The 26,621-nt window shown below is 43.0% G+C and overlaps 1 protein-coding gene across 4 annotated transcripts in view; it reads left to right on the top strand.

The window, feature by feature from the left end:
• Positions 1–567: 567 nt before the first annotated feature.
• PLXNB2 (plexin B2) overlaps positions 568–26,621 on the top strand; it is a 259,563-nt gene continuing 233,509 nt past the window's right edge. The window contains exons 1-2 of one of the 4 annotated variants that reach the window (XM_062018188.1): positions 572–601; positions 9,110–9,206. The gene's annotated coding sequence lies outside the window, so the exon portion shown is untranslated. Of the gene's footprint in view, positions 602–9,109; positions 9,207–26,621 lie in introns of those variants that run through there. The other 3 variants (XM_062018197.1, XM_062018179.1, XM_062018171.1) reach the window with 3 other exon arrangements.

The following is a 26,621-nucleotide window of genomic DNA, read 5'->3' on the forward strand; positions in this document are numbered from 1 at the left end:
GATTCTTCCCCAGCGGTGCCCTCTGGTCTGCCGTGGGCGCAGCGCTGGCCCCAGCCGCGGGCAGAGGCTGCCCGGAGCCGCTGGGCATCGCTGTCCGGGCTGTCCCACCGCCGCTCCTCGATGCCTACCGCTGGGGAGCAGCGAGGTTGCTCTACCCACCGCCGGCAGCGGGGAGCGCAGCCCAGGAGACCCTCAGGGGCTCGCAGCCCCCGGCGCTAGAGTAGGCGCCGCCGGCTCCTCGGCGGGGCTCGGCACGGCCGCGTCTCGGGGCTCCCCCGGGGCGCTCGGCCAAGCGGGCGGCCCCGCTCCGCCGCGCCGGCTGTGTCTGGCTGGCGGGCAAAACAAAGCGGAGATGGAGAAAAGAAAAAGGAGAGAAAGTGCGGCTTCTGCCTCCTCCCAGCCCTCCGCCTGGATCTCCCCGCATGAGCCAGCGCTGCAAGCAGATCCTGACCGGGAGCAGGGGGTGGAGAGAGGAGGAGGAGGATGGAGGGAGGGAGGGAAGGAAGGAGGGACGAACGGGAGCCTCTCTCCTTCCCTGGGCTGTTTTTTTCAGTTTCCTGTCTCGCATTGTGCTCACAGCGGATATGTGCTGCGCCTACAGGTGTGTCCCCTCCTCGCAGCTTTTCCCCGTCTCCCCGCCGTAAGGCTCCGGCTGTCGGGGGGCAGCGGCGGATCGCGACCATCATGTGATGATTAATTTCTCTCGGGGCGGTTTCTCCCTCCTCTCTGTCTCTCTCTTTTTCTCTCTGCCTTCCTCTCCCTCGCTCCCCTCCACTCTCCTCCTTCCTTTTGGAGGTGGCCACAGCCGCTGCCGCCTTCGCGCTGACTCCGGCTGCTGTGGGGGCGGCAGGGCCCGCCGGGAGCATGGGCGGCCGCCGGGGGCTGCCGTAGCGCCTCTGCCCAGCGCGCCGCCGCCTGCCCCGGGCTCCCGGCCCGCCGCCGCTCTCGCTCGGGCAACTCGGACCGTCCGCGCCCGCGGGGCTCCCTCCCGCCGGCATCTGCACCTGTTGAAGGTAACGCAGCCCCCAGCCCTGCCGCTGCGCGCCTCGGAACGAAGGGGAGGGGGTGAGGGGGGTGGATTTCACGGCGAAGTCCCCTACGCGCCCCGTCCCTCCCGCCGCCTCCCCTTCGAACGCTCAGGGAGCTGCTGAGTCGCGGGCAGAGCAACTTCCCCCCTCCTCGCCTGTGGCCGACAGGGGCTGGGCCGACGGGGTCTTCCGCCTCGCTGTCTGCGCCCCACATGGTTCCAGTTAAGGGGCTCCCGAGCCGAGCGGCGGCTCTGGCCGCTGATCGCCTTTTGCAGGCACCGCGCAGGGCCGGGGGCGGCGCGGGCGGCGGCTGCTCCCGCCCGGCCGTGGGGGAGCGCCGGTGCCGCCGGAGCCGCCCCGCGCGTCCCGCGAGTTTCGCAATCCTCCCGGCGCAGCGGGGTCAGCTGCCCCGTTGTCGCGGCTCGCCCTGGCCCGGCGCCGACGCCGGCCCTGGCTCCACTCTCCAGTCGCACACTGCCGGCTCGGACTTCGTTTGGATCTTACTGCGAACGCGTCTTGTCTCATTGAGAGAAGGCTTTAAACTTTTTTTTTTCCAAAGTGTTAATTAGATAGGCTGCACTTTTCTCGTGTTTCGTGCAAGCGAATGAAAGTGCGAGGCTGGGAAGCCCCATTGACTCAGGGCGTAGTTATTCGGGAGCTGCGGAGCACCTATGCCTTCCTTGTTTAGCCGGGCTGTACCTAAGACTTTACCTTCTCTGAGGCTGCGTCAGTCTCGGTGACACCCAGAGACAGAAGGGATCGATAACAATTTGAATCTTTTCTGGCTTAGTGAGATACTCAGGTGAACATACAAAGAAGGAAGTGTAAGTTTATCTCGTTTCTGAAGTCTCATGGAAAATAGCATTGCCTTTGTTGCCCGTGAATTACAGCACTATGGTCCCATCCCTATCACTGAGCTCATCATCGGATGATAACTTGCTTGCAAGAGAGCTTGGTGCTTTTGTAACTAATGCTGTTACCTTGAAAGTGATGATTAGCTTACTGAACACCAGAGGGAACTCTGAACAGGTAGTTCGTTCGAGGGATGTATATGCTTTACTGTTTATGTTCTCATTACAATGGAATCTAGAAGGAAGCAAAGGTTGGAAAGTAATAGGCTGCTGGTATGTACCTAGGGTTGGCTTCAGCTTGCTTTGTAGTCCTTTTCTGAAGGCATCAGCTCCAAAGCTGGGCTGAAAAATCTTTTCCAAAGCTTGAAAGGTAGAACAGACCTTGAAGCAACAGGGTTGTGTACCATGCTGTAGGCAAATCAGCTGGGTGACCCTCTCTTGCAGTGACCTAGAGAGTGAGATTACATATGCCCGTTGGGCTGGCGTTTAATGTCCAGCCTGCCTCTTGGGCTGTTAGACAGATCTGGTACAGGAACTGCCACCTGCAATCGAAAAGCCAGAACAGAGCGTGCTTCCAGCCAAAACAAAAGGGAGGAAGTTTGCTTCTGAGCCTGACAGAGCTTGTCCTCTTTGCCTTGTGAATGCTTGTGGGTCTGGTGGGAATCTAGGCTGATTGCATGTGAAGTAGAAAATTGTCTTTCTTACAACATATTACTTAAACCAATACAGAAAGTAAATGTTGATGTTTGGGAAAGGAGTTTCTGGTACCAAAAGCTTTTAAAATGATCTGATGTAACTGTAAGAAACTGGAGTCAACACACCGAGATGCTGGATTTTGTAGTAAAACGAACCCCCAAAACATGCACCTGAAGCTTCGGATGCTCATGGCGGTCTGTTACAACAGCATTGATAATCAGACTAATTTGATACTCTTGGACTGTTGATGACGTGGGAAGGACAGTGCAATAATTACACTTGTGACTCTGACTTATGCTTCAGCGCCTGAAGCATCCAGCTGTTCATCTGTCCCTTTGCCAGAGGTTACACTGCCATTCAGCCTTCTTCCCTATTGGACTTTGTATCTGCCAGAGTTTAGAGCCTGGCATATGAATGTAAACCCATGTTTTATGGCTGTTCATATTTGTGTGTAATGTTGTGAAGTCCAGTAGCATGAGCCTCCTGTTCATCATTCTGTCGTGGCAGAGGGACAAGGCAAACAGCTGGGGACAGCTAAGTCGAGCTGCAATTGTGAACCAGAGCCCATAAACACCTACATTCTTGTGAAATGGCAAATGTGACTTTCTTTTACTGTATCTCACTGGGCAGCGTGAGGAGGCAACTCACACTTCACAGGAAGAGGTTGTGACCTTCTTGGTAGGTTTACCACAGTAGGCAAGGTTCTGGGTTTCAGAAGGACATAGTAGCCAGTGCACCTTGAACAGCCTCCTCTTCATCCACTCTGGGAAATAGCAAGTGAAGAAAGGGTTTTTTCTTTTAGCCAAATCTTGGTTTGTCCATTTAACCTAAAGACTTATGATGTAAAATATCCTCACTAAGGGCACAGCCTTCCTGAATTTTCCTACAGGTGTTGAAAGTGGGATAAAGGCTTTATATAGCTTTACAAAACAAGCTGCTTGCCTTGCACGCAGAAGCTCCCTGAGAACAAGTTACATTTTGAAAGGAGATCTCTTCATGAATGCCTATTAAGAAAAAAAAGATTGCAGTGACTTGTTGCTAAGTGGTTTGGATTCTGTCTTGGTTTTGAGAAAGTGGTTCGTAGATGTATTTATTTTTATGAAGATGTAATACTAGGCATTTGTATTTCTGTAACAGCTATAATTTTGAAAATTTCATACACTTTTCAATTATTTATTGTATGAAACACTGAATGAAGATATTTATTACAGTACTGTCACATTCTGAATATTGAGTTACAATTGTAAAATTAAGGTAACAAGCTTAAATTGAGGTTTGCAACTTTAAGCTCTTGCCAGCAAGCAGTTAATGGCAACATTAACTGCTAGTAAAGTAATTGCTACCGTTCTTTTACTGTCATTTTGTTCTCACTCTCCTCCAGTCAGAGTGTTCTGCAGAGATATAATGAATATTCACCAAAATAGCTCGGCATTGTCACTTATGCAATTCCTCATCAGATCCAGTGTGTTGATGAGCTAATGTGCACTTGATTAAATGTACTTGATTTATGCAAACAAAAACTGTAGGTCCTTCTTGAAGCACAGTTAGCACCTGCACAGCTGTTAGTGAGATGAGAATCTAAATAATTAAGATGGAATTAAGTAAACAAACAAGCCGAATGTGGCATTCCTCCTACTTCATCTTTATCTTTTAGTTCAACTCAGTAGTAGATAGTTGTTTTGGCTTTTCTTGCAGATTTTCTCATGCACCATGGGAAGTTGTGAAGCTCAACTTGTAGTGGGGAAGTCTTCTAATTAAAGGACTAACATTAGAATTAAAAAAGAAAAAAAGAAGAAAAAGGCCATTATTAGCTACGATAAAGCCAGGGGTAACTAGAATTAGTGGAGTATTACTTAAAAGAGTTTTGTTTAAGTAAGAGACTGGCTTGGATTTGACATTGGTCTGTTAATCCTTATTAAGAAAAATACAAAACAACACAGCCTGAGTAAGTCATTGAAGGGATGTCTGTTTAAAAAGAAAAAAGAATACTACGTGGTTTAACTTTCTACTTTTTGCTTGGTCAAAACTGATGTAGACAAAGCGGAAACAAGGAGTTGAAGACAGCTATTTTATCTAACCATCAGTGGCTTAGTGGTTCAAAAACGCTCTCTAACTGTCTACAAAACTGCTCAGATTTGTCTGCAAAAAGAGGCCACGAAGTCCTTGCCCCTGGAGTCTCTACAGGAGGGAGAGGGCACATGCTTGGCAGGCCCTGGAGCAGTGGGACAGGCTGGAGAGCTGTTTGAGGGACTTTGTGGACCTGGGACTTATTTTCTTAAGGCAGATCTGGTTATCTGTTGAAATAGAGCATTTCTGTTTCTGTCTCTGGAACAGAGCCTGAAACAGTTAACTCTCTGGAAATACATAGCTTTTGGATCTAAGTTTCCATCTCACATGGTTGAGGGAAGACTTACTTGTTGACATAATGCCCAAATGTGTCTGTGCTTGACAAACATCAATGTATTGGTAATGATTGTGAAAAAAATATGAGAGCTGACTTGATTAGCTCTTGCTCGATTGCTCAGCCTGAGACAGCCGTAACATGGGGCAGAGTCTGTCGCCAGGAATGTGTCGTCAGAGCTATAGTCACCAGCCATGTGCTTGGGACACTCAGTCTCTCTTTGGAATTTGACTTCTGGGAACTGGCACCAGGATGGATTGATGATTAGCCCTCCACCGAGCTCCGTTGGCCCAGGAGCATTAGCACTTGTCAATAGACAGCACACATGGTGCCTTCTCAGGTGTTTCTGACCTTGCTCCACCTTTGTGGTTAGCTTCCAAGTTTCTACTTTTCCGGGTTCAATTTTGACATGCCCCTTCCACTGCCTGCCCTCGGGCAAACAGCTTTGTAACCCTGGAAAAAAATGAAATTAGTCATTTTGATTTATTACAGTGTGCCTTCTTCAAAAAGTTAGTTATAGAATTAAAGCCTTATATCTAGTGTTTCACTTGCTTTTCTTGTTAACAAACATCACTAATTTAAAGACACAGGTAAAAAGTGGAGGCAGTTAGTCTCACCACTGTGCCTAGCAAGATCATGGAGCAGATTCTCTTGGAAACTATGCTAAGGCACATGGAAAATAAAGAGGTGGTTGATGACAGCCAACAGGGCTTTGCTAAGGGCAAATTGTGTCTGGCAAATTTAGTGGCCACCTACGATGGGATTACGGTGTCAGTAGATAAGGGAAGATCAAGTGACATCATCTACCTGGACTTGGGCAAAGCATTTGACACTGTCCTGTGTGACATCCTTGTCTAAATTTGAGAGACGTAGATTTGGTGAACATAGCACTAGGTGGATTTGGCTGGATGGCTGTATTCAAAGAGTTGTGGTCAACAGCTTAATGTCCAAGTGCAAGCAGTGATGAGTGGTGTTTCTCAGAGGTCGATATTAGGAGCAGCCCTCTAACATCTTTACTGGTGACATGGACAGTGGGATTGAATGCACCCTTAGCAAGTTTGTTGATGACACTAAGCAGCGTGGTGCAGTCAACATGCTGGAGGGAAGGGATACATCCAGAAAGACCATGACAGATAAAGGTGGGCCCATGCAAACCTCACGAAGTTCAACAAGGCCAAGTGCAAAGTTCTGGATGTGGATTGGGGTAATTCCAAGCACAAATATAGGCTGGGCAGAGCATGGATTAAAAGCAGCCCTGAGGAGAAGGATTTAAGAGTGTTGATTGATGAGAAGCTCCACATGACCTAGCAGCGTACACTTGCAGCCCAGAAAACCAACCATATCCTGGGTCACATCAAATGAAGCGCGGCCAACAGATTGAGGGAGGCAATTCTATCCCTCTGCTCCACTCTCATGAGACCTCACCTGCAATACTGTGCCCAGCTCTGCAGCCTCCAACAGAAGAGGGACACGGAGCAACCTACTGTAGTGGAAGATGTCCCTGCCCATGGCAAGGGTGTTGGAACTAGGTGATCTTTAAGATCTTTTCCAATCCAAACTATTCTATGATTTTGATAATTGCAGTGAATGCATTTTGTATGATGTGACATTTTATTTCTATTGCAGGTATGTAATTTTTCTGTCCTGTCTTTCTTTTGAAGTTGTTTAAATTGTTAGGATGATAGTTGAGTCTCTTGGAGAAGTGATGCAGAAATCAAGATTTCTCATATTTCAAGCTTAACCTTGTGTCAGTGCTAATTATCTGTGTTTTAAATATGTAGAAATTTCAGGAGTGAACTCCATACATCTTTTACATTAGGGGTCTTGTTATCTTCTATATAGTTGATGAAGAGATAGTATCTCTTTCTGATGGGCGTATCTTAGAGTTGTATGTAAGAAGATATAGATGCTACATTCCTAGTTGCATTGGTATTTAGAATTTATGAAGGACCAATTCTTTATCCAGTGTTTGCCCTGTGGAGAACAGTGATTAATCAAATGTGTTCAACCATAGGAAAAAAGCAGAGAGCAGAAAAAAACCCCAACAAAATAAATCTGTATAAACTTAATGTTGAACCTTTTGAATTGTAAGGCAGAGAAAGCAATAGTTTAACATCTTCTATTTCCAGTCTTGTGGGATTAGTAAGGAGTTAAAAAGCTTTAAAAAGTTTTGATTCTCATCAGCAACTGTGTCTTTTTTTCCTCATGAGCTGACTAATCCTGTGTAAACTCTGGTTGGGATTGCAATGCATGCACTTCACCCTTATGGGTGTAAGTTACAGAGTAAGTGAAATGGGTGACTTTTGGAATATTATTTTTTCCTCCTAAATGTGCTAAATGGAAGTAGTTTTGTCTGAAAGGCTTTTACTTGGGCAAAATGTGTCTTTATGAGTACTTTGAAGAAGTTTTTCTAGAGTCAGTAACTCTACAATCATGAAGCTGGCTTCATAACTGGCAATACTTATGTGTCGTGTGCTTCAGCTGTTGTCTCCTGCCCATCCAAGCCCCATACTTACCTTGGCAATCCTGCAACACTAAATGGTGGTATGAGTTTACTTGTTAGTATGTTGGCTAAAACTCCAGAGAGATGATGTTTATGTTTATTAACAGATGGCCTCTTTATTTGACATTTAGCTGCGGGAAGATCTGCAAACATTTCACAGTCCATTGTGCATTTAATTCGGTGTTCAGTAGCATTAGTGAAAATGCAGGGCAATACTCTTGTTTTGTGGTGTTTTTTTTTTGTTATTTTGTGAGACTTTTTTGGTTTTGTTTGAGGGTTTGTTTTGTTTTTAAATTTTTTTTTGAGACTACTATTCACAGTTTAGGATCAGAGAAGCCATCAAGTCCTCTGGTTGTTTGACTGTCTCACTCAGCTATCGCTCATAGGCCAAAAAAATCCTTGGGCTAAAACATATCTTATCCTGAAAATACTTAGAGAAGAGAAAGAGAATCCATCTCGAAGAGTATTGTTCCTATTCATTTTGTCCCTTTTTTAGATTTATGTCTTTTTTTCTAACAGAAGCCTTCTATGTTTTTGACTTGCATCTACTGGTCCTTTTTAAGTCTTCTTGTGGTTGTATTGAAGTGTTTCTTATTGCTGCTTTTTTTTTTTTTTTCCCCTTAAAGATCAAGTAAGCTGTCAGTTGTCTGTGTGGCTTATCAGAAGGACTGAATCTTTAAATCTGATTATACATAACACTTTTTTTTCCCTCTGGATGCTAATTGCTTTTGCGGCTGTACTCTGTGTGTTCTCTGATTTTCAACATCTATTTTTGAGCATCAACCATGGAACTGAGAACAGCATTTTAGTGTCACTCTTTACCATTGCATACCCCACCCCACTCCATTCAGTGTTTCCATTCCCTCTCATATTTTTGCATCCATGAACTAGACCAGCTCTTTTAATAACAACAGAAACTCTGAATGCAATGCTCAGTTGCAAAGCTATGATGACCTCTAGGTTCCTTTTGGTTTCCTTGCTTCTCAATGTCACAGTCCTCTGATTTGCAAACCTTACCTGCATTCCTTGTTACTGGATACTTATGTCTGCATTCAGATATCTTGAGATTGTTTTGGTTGGAATGAGCTCAGCTTGACAAGTAATTGAGCTAACTCTGTCATGCTGCTAAACCATGTAATCCATTAATTTTACCACCAAGGACATGCTTGTTTCCAGGTAGCTAATACAACTCTTGGGCAATATAGAGCATAATACCAGCCATTGCCAACTGGAAAAGAAGCATTACAGTTGCATGTTCCTTAGTAATGGCAACTTTTTTTATACATCTTTCAGTTAACTAATATTTAATCTGGCCTGTGAGTTTTGATATCCTGTTTTTAAAGTCCCATTGATTTGATGTTTGTTGACTGTTACTGACACATTTTAAGTCTTCAACTTCTGTCTTCAGTGTAAAAGTAGATTTCATCTTCCTCACTCTTCCCCTTTTTTGCATTTGTACAGATGGAAACAAGGAACATTCTACAAATGTCTTGAGATGCCAGTTCCAAAATGGTTCCTTGCTTAGCATACCCATAAACCCACTGAGCAAGCAGTTTGTCTTTGATTGTGCATATTGGCCAGTCCCTTGTCTTATGTCTTTTCTGAAGCATTTTTTCTTTGTCTCTCCCAGCAGGAACAAGTCAAAAAGCATTTCATCCTGGGAGCTATCTGCACAGAAGCCTGAGCACAAAGAGGTCCCTTTTGCTTGTTGCAGTTGTGCTGCTCAGGTGGGCTGACAACTCATTTGGACTGAGGGTTTTGGGTTTTTTTTTTAACCTCTTTCTTCTTCCAAAGCAGTGTTTTAGCAGTGTTTTGCTTGCTTGAAGAGGAGGTCCTCTTGTGGAGCATTGGTGTGGTTGGCTTGGTGCATTGAGACAAGAGATGGTTGTGTGGGGTTTATGTGCTTTGAGCTTAGGTTGAAATATTACATCCTCAAATTTAGTGCAATAATCTGTCATGAAAATGCATTTACTTTGTAATTGTCCAGGTTACTGTCTGATTTAATAGTGATTTTTATCCGTGTTTTTATACCTTCTGGACCTGTAGTGTAAAGTGGCATTAAGCAACTTGTGGGTGTGAATCATCTCCACGGTAACTTAGTTATCAAAACATAGTATCTCAGTTGCTCAGAGTAACACTTTCCACTTCTCTAATTGCACTTCTGTGATCTGTGTTGCTTGTACTGCTGCTGTTCAAGTTATTGTGCACAGGTGTACTTGGTAAGGACTTTCCAATTTACTTTTCCCAGTTGTAGCAATTAGTTATTATCTTTTCATTTTGATCCCAAGGCCTGTAAAGTAAGTGAGTAAATGTAAACAGCATCCTTGAAACTAAACTCTTCATGATATTTTCTCCTACTGATAATTTGAAGAGGCAGACTGAGTTTTCTGTTGTCTGTGGCATAATTAATCTACTTGAATTATACTCGAACCATAACTCTGATATCAGAAGAGGGTTTAGCAGCAGCCTTGGAAGGTAGAGGTTTTGAATGAAGCATCTCTGAAGAGTTCTTCTAAATTTTTATTCTGCTTGGGAAAAGAACAGACTAGTAAATTTCTCGCTAGAAATGACTACATACTTGCTTTCTTAGCCTCCCTCTCAAAGACCATTTCTGTTTTGCTGACACCTTTCATGTAGAGTCACCTGGCACAGTTAGGTTGTTTGCTACAGTGCCTCTGTCCCAAACACAGATTCTACTACACTGTGCTAATGGTTCAGTGCCATCAGCTAGAGGAAGTGGGCCTCTCTACTAGAGTACTGAAAGAAGTCTGGGCTGCTTTATGTGTAGGTCGGGTGTCCAGAGTGCCATCTATGCACTCCATGCAGTGGGATCCTTAGATTTCTTGGCTAGGGACTTCATGCATTCTGGATTTGTTTGTGTCATTTAACAAGTAATTTCATTTGTGTCTCTCTTTTAAAAACAAAAAAAACCTCCAAACAACAAAAACTATTCCGGCATTACCTCTTTTGAGGGACAATGTAGATGAATAATGCAATTTAGTGGTGTTTTTGTCATTTATAAGTAGAACAAGTGAATGCTACAGCATTGTTTCTTGACTGGGAAGGGTAGAGACCTGCACATTCTATAAGCTATCCTGTGCCCTCTCCCCAAAGCCTCCTATGGAAAAGCTGACCTGCATCACCAGATTTCCTGGCTTGAGCAAAATGTTTTACAAAGCACTTTCACATCAGACTCTGTACCCACAAGATGCCTTGGCACCAGGGAGAGCATTTCTGTTCCAAGTGGGTTAGCAGTGTGCATAGACCATCATTCAATGATATGAAGTCTATGGTGCAGCTCTGCTGCCAGTAGTTCCTGCCATCATTGGCCAGTAGCTGTTTGGTTGTGCTACCATGATTTTTGTGGAGCTGTACTGTGAACTGGACAGAAGAGCTGATCTGACATTATACTATATTATATATGGTTGTTATATGGCTTTGAAAAAGACTGTTAAAATATCACTGATTTCTGATGTGTTTCTCAGCATGGCCCTGCAAACACATGTTATTTTGCAATATTGGTCAGAGAATCTGGAACGCCAGAAAAAAAACCCCAAACCTAACCCAAGCATTCAAGACCTGCTTAAACTAATTTTGTTGCCAAATTCTTTGTGTTATCAAGCCCCACCTGTGTCTGTAACATTCTTCATTTCCTGCCCACCCCCTCCTGGGTGGCCCTGTTAGTCCTGAAGAGAAGACTTTTGCAAGCAAAGTTAGGGTGCTGAGCTTGTGTTTTCTATAGCAGCGGTGCCCCTGTGTAGCTTTGTGTCTATTGGGGATAATATGAAGTGCTTTTAAACTGAATGCAGCCATTTTGCATAGAACTGGCCAGCACCTTTATTCTCTGTGGGCGCTCTACCTACTGTTGTCCATATGCACTTTGTCGGCAGATCTCTTGGTACCGGTTGGTTTTCATTCTCAGCTAATGACCTCCCCTGCACTGTTAGTGCACTCTGTAGCATTAACCATGCACAGTCACTTCCTTTTCCCTCTTACCTCATTTTAGAAGACTTTGCTCTTGAATCTTGTAAATGGGGTGATAATTCCAAAGCAAACAGCTTCTAGTCCTTTCTTGCCAACTTTTGCCCACAAGGCATGTAAAGTAAACAGAGCAGTTAGGAAATTAGTTATGTACCTTCCTTCCTAGTGCAAGGCATCCCAGGATGGTTCCTAGCTCTTTAAGTAATGAATAAAGGGAGAGAATAAGATTGATACACCGAAGTTGCGTTTTAATGTATGGAGCCATTGCACAGATAAGTCATATTTTTTACAAGGAAAACCTTGTAAAATGTGGGGCTTTAAAAAAATCTCCACTATTCATGTATTGACTATGAATGTTTTATTGCTTGCAGCAGAGAAAGAAAATCAAAATATCGAAGATGGAGTAAAAGAAGTATAGACAATTTTATTCACATACAAAAATAAATTTGAAGCAGACTTTACCTAAATATGAGAATCTTTACCCCTTTTGGGCTCTTGGAGGGAGCTTAGAAGGATTTCCATGATATTTATGAGTTTGATTTGAAGCTGTGGGTGTAGATACTGGAATGGTGGATAAGCGGCAGTTACAGGATACGATACCTGCAATAGGATATGCAGATGCCACTGTGATTTATTTATTCAAGGTGACAAGTATAGGCAACTATTAAAAAATATGACTTAAATTTGTCAAGGAAATGGTAAATGCTTTAGCTCTAGCCTAGATATTGAACAGTCTTTGCCAATTGAGCAATAGGAAAATTTGTTAAATATGAAAAGTAGGCCTGAAGTTATCAACCGTGAAGCTCAGCTACAAGGGAATGGGGTGACAACCATTATGAGATCTCCTCCAAATGGGAGAGGTCAGATCCCAAGTGTACCAGGCTTGCAGGAATTCAAATCAACATTCGAGTTACAATCTAATGAAGCCAAAGACAACTTCAATGTAAAGCTCATGTGTGTGGCAGCACAAATAGAAAGCTGGAGCCTACCTGTCCCAGAAGAAGACCCTTTGTTAGCAATTTTGTCCCTTGATGTGCCTCAAAGGGCAGTATCATAATAACCCATGTGGTTCTCCTTCACACATTTGTAACCACTTCATAGAAGTAGCTATATACATGGAGGGCTCTCTACTTCCTTTCAGAAACAGGATATTTGTTGTTAAAAAATTTCAGATGTATATATTTTCAATATATAAAATGATATGTATTATATAAACCATATTTTATAGTTTAATAAATGTGTTTTAAAGGAAAGTATGCTCTGTCATGCAAAAACTTTCCCTTCATTTTTCCCAAGCAAAGGTTTTAAAATTTGCTGAAGGTAGGGGTTTTTCTATAGACAGTTCTGAAGCGCAATAAATGTTAACTCGAAACACCTAAAAGATTGTAACATATCTCTCTTCTGGAATATTTCTGTTGTGCTGGTGCCAAATAGAGAGGAGCAAACTCAGCTACAAGAACCTAATTTTGCCCTTTTAGTCTCTAGAATGCTTGAGCTGATTTATTTTTTTCACACAAATTTATGCTAAGCTCTTATGAAGGCAGAGGTAATATTACAACTTGAATACATTTTTTTTTAGTAATTTTTATATGTGAGTGTAGATATATTTATATATATTAGCCACGAGGTAAGGATGATGTGTTCCTGGAATAATTTATTTTTAAATGATTGTGCTTCAAGAAAGCATGAGATTGAACATCCCAAACCATGCAATAATATTTTTTTCTCTTTAGTTTAAATAAACCGCACCTCAGTTGGCATATTTTTTTTTTCCTGAGTAAAATAATGAATAGCCTCTTTACAAAACCAGCAGTAAACATAGGAGCTGAAGTAGCCTTCTGCTTAGCCTAGTCCCCATGAAGTAGAGACTGCTTTATGAGGTTTGATTCAGCATCTGCATTTTACCGGTGAATCCTTAATAAGGTTAAAGCTGTCCAGGTAAATATAATTACAACTGTGTTGCAGGTCAAAGCAAAGCCAGGAGATAGTAGTCTGTAAGTTTTGTGGATGAACTACAAATCATCAAGGTGACCTTCTCTTCGGTACGTAACTGTTTCCATTTTCTGCCCATCTTCTAGGGAAGAAAAGGTAGCAGTAGTCAGTAGGACAGTCTGTGCCTTCCTGGCTTATGTTGTGCAAAGATCAGCAAACCAGTCAGGAATACAGATTTTGATTTTCTTTGTCTTCTGAGTGGCTGTTTGAATGGATTTCCTCTTGTTCTGTGGTCAGACAGAAGACATTGTGTGATGTGCTTCTCTGTCACAGTTACAGTAACTCCTTTTTTTTTTCTTTGCATAGTCTAAAGATGATTTTTTTAAAATTCAGACTATATATGTTTAGTGGGGACAGTATATTTATTTCTCATCCTGTTCTGTGGAGAAAACTGGCAGCAGATTGCTGAGTGCTGGGAAGATTGGCTAATGGGGGCAATCCTCGTAGCCACTTCATGTTATTTGGCTATTTGAAGTGAGACATTAAAAAAACTAGGTGACATCTAAGTTGGGTTTTTTTCTTTGGTGTGATGAAACTGCACATGTGAAAGTTTTCAGAATGCTGTAATACTTTTCCTGTTTCTAATGTTGACTATAAATATCTACGACCTACTTAAATAGGATGGACCCATGTACCTCAAACTCAGTAGCTGTTTGCAGATTGCTGTCCTCAAGGGAGCAGTCGTGCAAACTCAAAACCTACAGAAAAGATGAATTAACTGAAAGTGTGGAGATAGTTGACCAAACCTCAAGCCACCTGTGGACAGGGAGTACTCTTGAGAGAGAAATTCACTTTCTCCTTTGGATTAGAAAGAGGGGGATTTGATTCCCATGCGAAGATGGAGGAAGCGTGATACTGCCTCACTTGGGAGCTGTTCTTCAGTGGTCTATCATTAGATCTTTTTCAGGAGAAGAGATTGCTACCATTTTACAGGAGAGTAGAGTGAAGGATGAGGCTGTCCTTACTTGCTCAAAATCAAAACAGCAAATTTATTCTCTCGACTTGGTGGATCCAGGACTAGAAGCCATATGTCCAAAGGCCTTTGTGCTAAAAGGCCCTCAAGGATCTCCTGATTGAAAAATGACCCTCGGGTGGTAGTTTGGATCTATACTGTACATAAATTGTATAACTTCAGCTAACGAGAGTACACTAAGATTACATGGAGTGGATATTTACTCAAGAAAATTAAATGGAGAATCTATACAACTGGATCCAGTTAAAATAAAGTATCGCCACATCAATGATGAACAAAGGCATGCGAAGGAAATCCTTCACCAGCGTTCCTCGGGTCAGCTGCAAATGCTTCACTGTTCCTGGAGTGCAAAATCATTCCTCCCTCCTAAAGAGCATCCAAATGCTTTTAATATTGACCAGGAGATTAAAAAAGCCCCAACAACTAAGTGTACAGCTCGGATCCTATTACTGTATTGAATAGCTATTAATATGTCTGCTGTGGGAGATGTGGTAGGAAAGGAAGTGTAGCTGCCTATAGCTGAAAACATAAGAGCTTCTGAAGTTTTAAAATGCTCCTGCTGCTTCCTCCCACGTCAATACTACCTGCCATCCTCTGTTTGTGTTTTGTACATTGACTTGGGAAAATATTTGATTTGATGATACAGCACAGCTTGAGGAACCGGCTGTACAGAATATTAATATCTGATCTTGTTTCATTAATATCAGTTTTGGGCATGCATTCCAAAGGGGGTTAATATTAAGCTGTTTTTAACCACAGCATTATTGTACAGATTCCTAGACTGAACACACCAGCTGGTTTGCGCTAAATTTTACAGTGCAGGAGACAAGAAACAGGCTTCCTCACAGAAAGGGACTGTGGCCATGGAAGTCCTGGGAGCACTGGGAGGTTTTAGGCAATGGGCAGGATGTCTTGCTTTCACAGAGACATCTGGCAAAGCAGAAGACCGCAGGATGGCTGGTTTTGGTGGATCCTTTCCTTGGTTTCTAATGTTACTGCTCACCTCATGTTCTTTGTCCTGATTCTGACCTGTGTTCTGTCTCTTATTGTGAGTTGCAAACTTTCAGCCAGGTTGCGTGTCTGGGCTGGCTTGAGGCCATCTGCCCTGCTCCTTACATCCACCTGAAGCAGGAGCAGTAGCACAGACATTTGCTGGAAGTTGGATCACATGTTGCAGTGGACCGATCTTCTGTGAGACCACCAAACGAGGTCATTGAACAATAGACATTTTCTTTTTAATTTTTAAAAATTTTATTACAATTCAGACAATGCAGACTTGGAAGAAGTGAATGAACTATATCCTTCTCTCTCCACTCTTTCTATCACGTAAAATGGCATAATTAGATAGCAGCTATGTTGTTTTACAAATGCCTCTGTGCATGAAATTGGTGTGCTTCTGAAAAAAAGCCTTAAACCTGAACGACTCTGCAGTGTTTATTACAGTAAGTTAGGCCTGTGACGTTCTGTCCTCTGAGAAATATTTCTCCATAGGATCTAGTTGTTCAGTTCATCAACATGCAGAATTTCTTCTATTACCCCTAGCTTTGAGCTGAGATTGGATTTCATGAAGATGTCTGCAGAGGAGTTTTAAGTATTGAGCAGTACAAAAAGAAAAGGTTAAAAATTGTTGCAGCAAACGTAGAAAGCTATAGCATAAATGCTCACTGCTTTAAAATATGAAAAAATGACATCTTTTAAATATCAAAGGGATTAGTATTAATCCAGCACTTGTGATTTTCTTAAATCGTGTTATTTGCATAATAATACTCACCACCTGCTATATCTTCAAAGGGCTTTTCAGACATTAACTAATTGATCTTTGTAACACCCCTGTGATGTAAAGACCTGTTATTATCCCCCCTCTGCAGATGTGGAAACCAAGACCCAGAGTAGTTGAAGTAACTTGTTGGGTTCAGGGCTGAGTCCATGGCATCCTGGGTGTCAGTTCTCTATTGTTCTGGCCTCCGGGAGTTCCCGCTTGCAGCACTTCAAGGGGTAGCCATGCTTTTTTTCTTCCCTGCCTTTATTTAAGAACGAAAAAGGCTCTGGGTTATTTGTGTTTTTGGAGGGATATTGTTGGGGGAAGTTTATTTGTTTTGGTTTGGAGGGATTTTTTGTTACATGATTTTGCTCAGGTTTTTAGTCACCCTATAGTCAACAACACATAAGACAGAAAAACTTCTTATAGCTCCTTATTGTCTGTGTGCACCACAGCGATGCTATTTGAGAGCTTTAAGCACATTCTTCTTTGTTTAGAACTCAGTATGGTCTTGCTATTAGGAGTCTTTTGGTCAAATTTGCCCCTACTAGTCAAAATAAGAAATCAACTAAAATGAGAAGTGACACAGTGAGTTTCCTGTCATTATAAAATTTCAATACCTATTCCTGTCCAGTGCTGGTGGTGAGCAGCAGTGCCCAGGTGGCTGCCAGGAGAGCAATCGGTGTCCATGACCAAGGAATGCTCCAGCAGTGGGATGTTGGGATGATGCTGCCATCAGGACGGTGTGTTCCTTCCCTGTAGGATATCTGCTACCCAGTTTTCCTTCGCCATGTGTCTAGGGAAAGCATGAGTCCCAGCTCTTGGTTGTGCAAGGGTTCAATATTAAAGTGTATGTGTTTGTTTTTACAGATGGTTTCAGCAGCCTTATCTCCAAGCAGGAGTGCTTGGAGGCCATCAGCATAGATTCAGACTAAACTGTAGGAAAAGCTTGTGTCATGCCAGGTTTCAGGAAATGTTTTCAGATAACATATGGTTTCCACAACACATTACCTGGATCCCCATGAGGACTGCAGTAGGGGCAAAGTCATGTCAACAACTTAGAGACATCATTATATATATTGGTTTTAGTCGTCTGGTGAAGAAGGGGGCCAGAGGAGGCAGTTAGGGGGGAGCATGAGCTTCTGTTGGCTCAGGGAAGAAATGAATCTGGCTTCAGGTGGGAGCCATGCCTGTTCCATGAGGTGCTCTCTCCATGTTTTTTGGCATCTTCAGGTGAAAGGTATGAAGCCAAAGAGTCCCTGTATGAAACACTACTTGGAGAGGAAAGTGTAGCTCTGGAGAGGACAGAGGGCAAACAAAGGCCTGGTCATGCTCCAAGTGATGCTTGGTGGCAAGGAAAGCGCTCAAGCAGATTCAAGTGCTGTTGAATCTGCTAATGATGTGTTTGAGCTTGGAGAGAAGCAGTGTAAAAGGTGGACCACTTAGCAAGAGGCAGGGCTGGAGGTACAGGGCAGAGCATGAGGAAGGCAATAGGAGCCAGTGCCTCCAAGTTGAACTCTGCTTGTGGGAAGCATTGTGCAAACCTTCTGCTCCCCTGATGGGACAAGTGTGTCACTTGGGTGAAGGCCTTGGCCGTGGCTTCCCCAGTACTCACAGCAGCTGTGGCAGTGCCTTCCTTCCCTGCTGCAGGACAGGGCAGTTATAACAGTGGCAGGAGCCGACTGCTTAGAGGATTTCAGGGGGAAGTTGCCATGCTCATGACCATATCAGACTTTTTATTTTTTGTGGCCAAGAGCGCAGGAACTTGGGCAGTCAGTCATGGCTCTTATGCATGGAGGGTGCCTGAGGGAAAAAATGACTGCAGCTGACTGTGGTGTTACTGGAGCTGGTGGGAAAGCACAGGCCCAGCTTACCATTATCATACTAAGCAAATACTTGCCTCTGAAGGGACCAGAATGAGTGGGAAAATTGTAACCCATCTTCCCGTTCTTGCTTTTGTTGCTGGGTGCAAAGGAAGACCATCATGTCGTGTGAGAATTACAATGTGGACTATGATGTACTGACTTCTGAAACATCAAACGGGGGGCATGCCCTCTCTCTCTTGATTTTTTTTTTTTTTTTTTTCCCTCCTTTTTGGTCTGACACTGTTGAAGTGGGGAGTTTATGGTAGGTGTACCAAAAGGAGTCTGTAGAAGATTTCGTGTTTTAATGTACACTTGTAATCCAGCAAAAAGCTTTTAAACTCAAATCCATAATGTTTCTGACCCCTTTCCCCTTATAATAATCAAAGGAATAAAAATATTTTTGGTACTCAAGCTTATGTTTGAGACTTGGGATTAATTTTTTAGGCTTGCTGTTTATGAGGGACACAGGGCTATCTGTATTCCTACCTATGTCCAGCTGAAACTCCCCTGTAGCGTTCCATTGGAGGACCTCACTTCTGGACTGCAGACAATATCAGATGCAATTTATTCCTGGCCTTTGGAATGGCCTTAGGGAACTGGGGTTATTTAGTCTGGAGAAAAGGAGGCTGAGAGGAGACCTTATATCTCGCTACAACTATCTGAAAGGAGATTGTAGCAGGGTGGGGATCAGTCTCTTCTCCCAAGTAACAAGTGATGGGAGAAGAGGAAATGGCCTCAAGTTGTGCCAGGTGAGGTTTAAATTGGAGATTAGGAAGAACTTCTTCATTGAAAAGGTTGTTAAACACAGGAACAGGCTGCCAGGGGAGCCTGTTTAAAAGCTGTGTGGACAGGGTACTGGGGGTCATGGTTTAGTGACAGGCTTGTCAGTGTTAGGTTAGTGGTTTGATTCAGTGATCTTGAAGGTCCTTTCCGACTGAAACAATTCTGTGTTTCTATGATGCTATGACTAGCTAGTGCTTTTTTTTTTCTTTCTCTTATTGCAAATACATACTAATTTATGGCACCGAAATGATAGCTTTCCAAAAACACTGGGCAATAATAACTTTTGATCTCTTTTCTGCTAGGCGGTACTGAACTATGGCAGTCATCTCAGCAAACTGAGTTTATTTACAAGAACATCTAAAATAATGGAAAACGTGTCAGTGGAAGGATTTGAAGAGGCCGTGTACAGAGTCCATCCTCTGTCATAAGGCAGAATCATCTGTGATTAAGCCGTTCATTACAGATACTTGTTGAACCACTTCTCCAGATCTCTGTCAGGGAAGACCTCCTAGCTGTCTGTTCTGCTCAACTTCCATTCCTGTGAAGTTTTTCCTGATGTTTTTCCTCCAACTTCAGGATGCTGTTTAGATCTCTTGTCTTTAATAGACATGGTGAATAGTTTATTCCCTTCCTTTGTGAATAATTCCTCTCTATTTGTGTACTCAATAAAAGCTAAATCACTTGCCAATAATTCTTGGGCCCTTGAAAGGGTGAGAAAGCAAGCTTGTAAACTGTTTAAAGTTCTCTTCAGAAATAACACTGCTTTGGCAATTTATACATTATTTAACTTATTTGTGAGCTGACTATAGACTCTGTAACTGGCTAGATTTGTTTAGTAAACTTTTCTAAACCTCTCACCTTTCAAAAAACAATTGTTCAACGTCTTGGATTATAAATGGAGTTCTGTGCTTCTTGTTTAATTTTGCTGTGAACAAAAATGCTAGTGTCTTCATTCAAAGGCCTGCCTTGCTTTGTACTGGCTGATTTACAATACAATGTGTAAATGTCCTAGCAGCTTGGAACAAAGGGGAGCCTGTTTATCCAAACAAATTTGAGGGTGAGGGTGAAGAGGTAAATTGCAGCCTGTTCGCTGAACTGCAGCTTGAAAGCAGAAGGAAACAACCACGAGGGGAAACGTGATGGGCAAAATGATCCTCGTGATGAGTGAATGATCCTCGGGGGTTTTCAGCCTAGCATCTCTGTAATTTCAGGGCAGTGCTGACCCAGGGAGCCAAGGCAAGCTGCCGGAGCACCCAGGTGCTTCCTGGCCCTTTGAAGGAGTTGCACTGGCAATTAACGATTTTGTTGTAGCTGATTTTTGTGCACTGCATGGAGCAGTTGTTCTCCTGTAGGCAGTTGTGCAGAGGCCAATGTAACCTCTTGGCAGGTCTCACCACAGTCACCGCAATTCCCCCGTCTGTGGAGTTTTAGCCGATTGCTTCTATTTGTCCTGAACTAAAGCCAGCAAACACATTTCTCGGATTTAAGTATTCTGGGTATTTTTGCCTTACTGTTAAGCTTGTGTATTTCAGCTACAAAGCCTAAGTCTATTAGCAAAGAGATTAAATTGTGTAGAAGTTATATTGCCTTGTCCAGACATGAAAAATAAATTGTTAGAAATGGGCTTTCGTCCAAGGTATGATCATTCCTGGAAAATAAATTGGACAGAAGTACTCACTGCACTGCTTTGGTAAAAGACCTGAGCCTTGCACGCTTGTTTTTTGCACTTCTTATAGATGAGTTTACTAGCTAATTAACAAAAAATGTTAAGGAGACTCGGTTAGTCAAAATCATATTGATACCACTTCCTTACGTTTGCTCTGACAAGGGTCTGAGTTGCTGAAAATATATGCTTTTGCTTCTGCTACTATGTAACAGCTTGAAACAGTGATTTGAGGAGCAAGGTCGTGTCTGTAGGTAGGACGTGAATAAGGTGAACTCTTCTTTAACACAACTTGTCAGCTTCTTGGCTGAGTTGCATCCTGTGTGCTATTTACTGTCCTATCGAGCAATACGAAGTTTCATCTAGCAATTGTTTTCCTGCCCATTAAGTACAAAATTAATTTCAGTTTTGAAGAGCTTTCTTCTAAAGTTTTGAGTTATAAATTATGGCTTTTCTGAAATCTTCAGCCTTGCCTGTGGGAAGAACACTTTAATTTGATTTAACAGTAGATGAGTAATCTAGCTACACATAGTGATTTTTCAGTTCAGCTGCATTCAGCTTCTTACTCCAACTGTTCCACTAAAATTTCAAAGGCGGCAATCAATTCCCAGCTAGCCTTGTTTATCCTTCTCTTGATTTTTCTTATTCTCTTCTTGGTCTGTGACAGTGAAGAGAGCATTACCTTATAAAGCATTTGTACTGTACTCCTGTTAATGGTTTTCAACACAATTTTGTTAAGTCGGGGCCCTGATGTGGCTTTGCTCTGGTTGGTCATCGCCTAGGTTTTTATCACAGACTCAAATATTTCATGCTTGCCACTTTAAAACAGGTGAACAGCATTTCTTAAGGAATATATTTTATCTTCTCTTGTCTGTTTTGGTCCTTTCTGGTGTGAAACTGGGTCAGCGTTAGTTAAACTAGTTTATCTTGGTCTCTGTATACCTGAACACAAAGTCAGACTTCAGTCTTGGTTTGCAGGTTCATCCCACAGCTATTTTATAGGCACCCAAACTTGAAACGCATCATCTCAACATCAGCCAGCTCTGTTCTGTGGATGGATGGGTGGACAGGATGGAGAGATACAAGGACTGACTTGTGTCTGTGAGCACAGGGTGGTAGCTGTGCCAAGACCAGCAGGGAAACTCCATGTTTAGGGCTCAGGTTGCTCCTTGGGGTGGCTGGGCGAGGGCAGGGAGATACTCTGATGATATAGAAGCTGCTGCCTTGACAGGTACTGGTAGGCCAGCAGATGGAATGCACTGCTCTTGAGAAGTTGTGTTTATTCCAGTAATTAGTACGTAATGTTAATTTACTCCTGAGAGTGTATAAGAAGGAAGCTTGGTCTTCAGGGACTACTGCATGCTAAGGCAGTGGGGACTGGGAATGTGTGCGTGTGTGTGTTTTGCTTTGAGCAGCTAAGTGTGGTATGGACCGTTTCCTGATGGAAAGACAGAAACATCTTCATATCCCTTGTTCTAAGAAGCTTTGAGAAGGCTGTGGACTACAGGTCAGCCTATAAAGGTTATTAATTTCATGTGGAGTGGCTAAACTGCCTGCTGACTTAGGTAATGCACCCACTGAGCTTGGATAAAAGGTTAGAGATGGCAATTACAGAAAAATCTTTTTTTTGTTAAGCTTTTCTAAGTTTAACCAAATCACTATCAGTAATTACTCATTTTTTTCCTTGCTATTGTGAACTGAGTCTAATCCGGACTTGGTTTATTAAAATTTTTTGTTGCTTGAATGTGCACGCTCAAGCTACATGGAAAACATCAAGCTACATTGAGTACACACTGAGCAAATGCATTTGCAGTATGTACCTGGTGTGCTAAGCAGTGAATAGATTTACAGTATGTTTGTAAGTGGTCATAATTGAGTTGTAAAAGTGTCTACTCTTGTGCTTTTATTTCTTCTGTTGCCTCAAGTTGAACAAGGTATCTTGCAGAGTGGCATTGGGATGGAGGAGGGGTTCAACCAGAAGGACTAGAAATAGCAGCTGTTTGTTTATGCCAGGATTTTTATTCTCTCTTCTTCCTCCTCCCTTTCTTAGGGGTAGTCTTAAATATTCCACCCACTCTCATTCCCTTCTGGTGAATGTGTGTGGATATGCTCCAGGACCATATGTGCTTGTAGATACATACTTCAAAGGAAATTCTAGACTGCCTAGAGAAGCAGCTTGAGTTTAGATGAGCCCTGAATTTGGCGACTGCTACAACATTTCTTTTGAAGAACCACGCAGTAGTGCTGACATTTCTTCAGCACCTTTACACACTGATGAACACCTTTAGCCCCCAAAGCAAGTAAACTGCTGATAAGTATAAGCTGTATGCACTTAAGCAAGCTGAATTTCACCTTAGGGCATCAACTTGGCTGGTCTTTTTGGTGGCTAGCTGACATGCTTTGGATTGCATGATGCATTTGCCCAGCAATGAGGATAACGTGAGGTTCTGTTTTCCCTTCCCCCAAGCACTTGCCCCAGCTGATTCAGGGACACTGTCTTATCAAGGTATTATTTGCAGGTACTGAGGATTCTGGCTACAGACCAGAAGGACCTTGGCCGTGTCTGTTCTGCTGCAGCTTTTCTTGGTTAGATGCCTGCTTTCTGTTTGATAAACCTCTGCAGATTCTTGGTGGCTTCTATATGATTTGTGTGGTGTTAAACTGAACATGCTAAACGTACTCTCAGTTGGGGGATGCAGGGAATCTGGTGCAGATTTTGGCATACATTTCCTTCCAAAATCCAGAATTGCAAAATAACTGCTCCGTTCCAGCCACAGCAGCTGTTGAGCCTGCACCATATTCAAGTTAATGGGCAACTCCTGTCAAACATTTAAATTTTCCAGTATGTGACATTGATCTTTCATATGAAGTCATTTATTTTTAAAAGTTTTCCTACCTATGTTTATGGATATTCCATCCTCTACTCATGAAAAACAAATGCTTGTGGCTGGCAGATGTTTCAATGGAATTTTATATAGCATCTCTCACTCTTTATGTGTTCTAATCCATGGTGCTGATCTTCATTAATTTGTTTCTGTAGAGACAAGTTTCATATCCCAGACAGGCTGACCCTGTTTGTAGGTAGCTGGAGGTAAGGGAGGGAAAATAGTTTGATTTTTTCACAGGTGTTGCCATGCAGTCATACATTCCCTTCTCCAGCCTCCACACTTTGGCCAGCCATGAAATGCAGCATGCAAGGGCATGTGTGGAAACAGTGTCAGCTACCCCTCCCGACCATAGAGAATTGATTGTATTAGGGATGAACAGTCTTGCTTGCTTACCTCCTAAGACAGTGGCATGAAATTGCCTGCAGAGAGTTGACAAGAGCAAAGGAAAATTACTTCTCCTTCTCATCCTGTCTTTGGAAGAGCATGTTGTTAGAAAGACTGCTCATAAAGGTGCAATTCTCTCTGTTATCCCTAAGTGATCTGCCAGTGTGCTGGGGTGGGGGAACTTTTTGCCTCCTCGACCACGTACTTGTTTCACTGTTATCTGTGGCTTGTGGAGTGCTTGTGATCATAAGATCATTTGTTTACAGATGATATCGTTTTTCCTGAGACTACATCTTCCAATGATGATCAATGGCTCAGTTGCTTTTAATAAAGCTGAGGCAGTCAGACATAGGAATTCTTGAGGCCTCATCTGAGTCATATAATACATTGATATGAAAACAGAGCAAATAGAAAATGTAGAAGCAATGACAGATGTTGGCAGGAGGGTCATTTAGGAAGTTTATAGCTTTCACAGCTTTCTTTTCTGCTCAAGGAAGACAATTTCTCTGCCTTTAGGCACAAATAATCTACAAATGAGAAGATGGTGGACAAAAATGGCTAGCAGTGGCAGACAAGTAGGTGATGGGTCTAACAGTCTTCTTTTTTTTGGCACAGGCAAAGGTCCTTGTGCTGATAGGCCAAGTTCAGCATTTGGCACTGACACCCTTGGCCTCGGGAGGTTGGTCAGAGGGCTGTCTGTAGGCCAAGGCTAAGCAGGTCAGCTTCCTACAAGGAACGATCTCCTAAGACCTCCGGTATTGATTAGATCCAAGATGCTTTCACAAGCTTTGAGTGGTTTTGGGGTGTGTTTGAAAGTTGATGCTGTAGTTTATGATACTTATAACTGTATGTTTCTTTATGATACTTACAACTGTATGTTTCTGTCTCTCACAACCTCCCTACCTGTGAGTGTCCAGAGAACAATTTATCTCTTTTGCCAGTTGAGGCTGTACACAGGCTTTTGTGAAGCCAGCAAAGCAGTGATGCTTTTCTGCCAAGCTGTTAAAGGAGGATCTTCAGATATTACATTAACTTTTTCTTTAATACATGAGGAGTGAATACTGAGAGAGGACATGCTTGCTGTTCACTTTTCTGATAATATAGAACTTAAAGACAACACATTTATGAGCTTTAAAACTCTTCTAGGCAAAATAGCTCATCAGAGATTCAAAAAAAGATGAAGTATGAGGAAAAAAAAAATAAGTACAATGTGTCTTGTACTAGCTAGTCTGTTATTGTAACCCTGGGCATATGGTACTGTGCTGCAGAAGATGTGAACTCTTCTTTCTGGGCTAACCTTACTATCCTATCAGCCTCCAAGCTTATTGAACCAGTGCATGTTGTTAGCTCTTAACATCTCAGCCTTTTCTACTGTGCTGCTGCAGGGTTAAACAGTTGACTGACAATACTACGCAGACATGGGTGTGACAAACAGTTTACTGTTTTGCTGTCAACTGGATGTCACTTTCCATGACACACCTGATATCTGACCACTGTTTGAGAGCCACTATCCTAGTCCTACTACGCTTACACACTTACATAACTAGTAAAGTGCACTGCTAGTTTTCAGTCTTCAAGATGAGGTTTTGTAATGCATAGGAAATCTAGTCTGGGCTCATGCTAACCACCATTGATAATGTTAGGAGACAGATTGATGTGGGATTTGTTTCCTGACATCACAGAATCACGGAATGGTTGAGGTTTAGAAGGAACCTCTGGAGGTCATTTGGTTCAGTCATCCTGCTCAAGTAAGTCTTCCTAAAGCCGGTTGTCCAGGACCACATCTAGACAGGTTTTGCATATCCTCAAGTATGGAGATTCTGGGCAACCTGTGCCAGTGTTTGGTCATCCTCACAGTGAAAAAGTGTTTCCTGATATTCAGAGGGAACCTCCTGTTCTTCCATTTATGCCCATTGCCTCTGTTCCTGTCACTGAGCACCACTAAAAAGAGCCTGGCTTCATCCTCTGTGCATTCTCTCTTCAGGTATCTATATACATTGACAAGGTCCCATAGAGCCTTCTTTTCTCCAGCTTTCTCAACCTTTCCTCATAGGAGAGATGCTCCAGTCCCTTAATTGTACTTAAAACTCTTCTTTAAACTCTCTCCAGTATGTCCATGTCTCTTGTACTGGGGAGCCCAGAACTGGACACAGTACTCCCAAGTGTGGCTTCACCTCTCTCATGCTACTGGCAACATTTTGTCTAATGCAGCCCAGGACACCACAGGCCTTCTTTCCAGCAAGGGCACATTGCTCGTGTTGAGCTTGGTGCACACCACACTCTCCAGCTCCTTTTCTGCCAAGCTGCTTCCCAGCAAGGAGGCCCTTGGCATATACTGGAGCCTGGGGCTGTTCCTCCCCAGGTGCAGGATTTTGCACTTCTTGTTGAAGTTCATAAAGTTCCTGTTGGCCCATTTCTCCAGCCAGTTAAGGTCCCTCTGGATGGCAGCATGACCCTCTGACGCATCAGGAACTCCTTTGCATCGTCTGCACACTTGCTGAGGATACACTCTTCCCCATCATCCAAGTCATTGACAAAGATGTTGAATGAGACTGGACCTGATACTGACCCATGTTATGCTACTAGTCATTGGCTTCCAGCTCGACTTTGGGCTGCTGATGGTTATGAGTTTTCTAGTGGCAGGGTTTGAGCAACAGAGGGATGGGATTAAAAAGCACCTCGAATGTCTGCTGCTGGGAAGCTGAGGGAAGCTGGTGTGAGTGAGGTGCAGAGACACAGGGAGACATCTGGCAGTGTTTGCAGGAGGTCTTGTTTGACAGCTGTGGAGAGGAGCTTTCAGAGGGAGAGATGTGTGTTTGTCTTGTGGGTTATTGCTCATTTGTACATTTTTATC

Source organism: Colius striatus, chromosome 1 (assembly GCF_028858725.1).
Source record: "Colius striatus isolate bColStr4 chromosome 1, bColStr4.1.hap1, whole genome shotgun sequence".
NCBI classification, from domain to species: domain Eukaryota; kingdom Metazoa; phylum Chordata; class Aves; order Coliiformes; family Coliidae; genus Colius; species Colius striatus.